The sequence below is a fragment of the Montipora foliosa genome, chromosome 3 (assembly GCF_036669935.1).
Source record: "Montipora foliosa isolate CH-2021 chromosome 3, ASM3666993v2, whole genome shotgun sequence".
Lineage (NCBI taxonomy): Eukaryota > Metazoa > Cnidaria > Anthozoa > Scleractinia > Acroporidae > Montipora > Montipora foliosa.
Genome location: NC_090871.1, coordinates 59,811,301 through 59,811,853, shown reverse-complemented (window position 1 = coordinate 59,811,853; position 553 = coordinate 59,811,301).

The window sequence follows — 553 nt, the reverse complement described above, 5'->3', positions numbered from 1 at the left end:
GAACCGCTGCTCTGCCTTACAGAAAACGACTTCCCACTTTGATACACACAAACTTATATAATAGTACACGACTTGCAAAAACTCTTGCTCAAATATATGCACGCAGGGACACAGCCCGTTAAAAACTATCCATTGGAAATTTTTAATGGGCATTCTAATCTGCGACTGAAATCGCTTTTCAAACTCTATGACGTTTTTCTTGGTCAAACGAGTGAATACCCGTATTAATTAAATTAAGTGCTGTCGTTTGCAAATTTTATAAGAGCAAATCATTCAGTTGATCAGTGAGTGACACGAGTGACACGACATAACTAAAAAAAAAAACAAATGGTCCCTTCAAAACTCGGCGAATGCACCGATGATCATAAGTACTCGCTTTTAATTTCAAAATGCCCTGCTATTGGCTGTGGGAGAATATCTGTTTACAAACATTCCTTCCGTTGGTAAACTAGCGCCTTGGCGACGGGGTAAAGGACAACTAAAAAATAAGTGTGCTAAGCAGGATTTGAAACTACAACCGTCTTAACACCGGTCGGTAGTTCTACCGATTGAG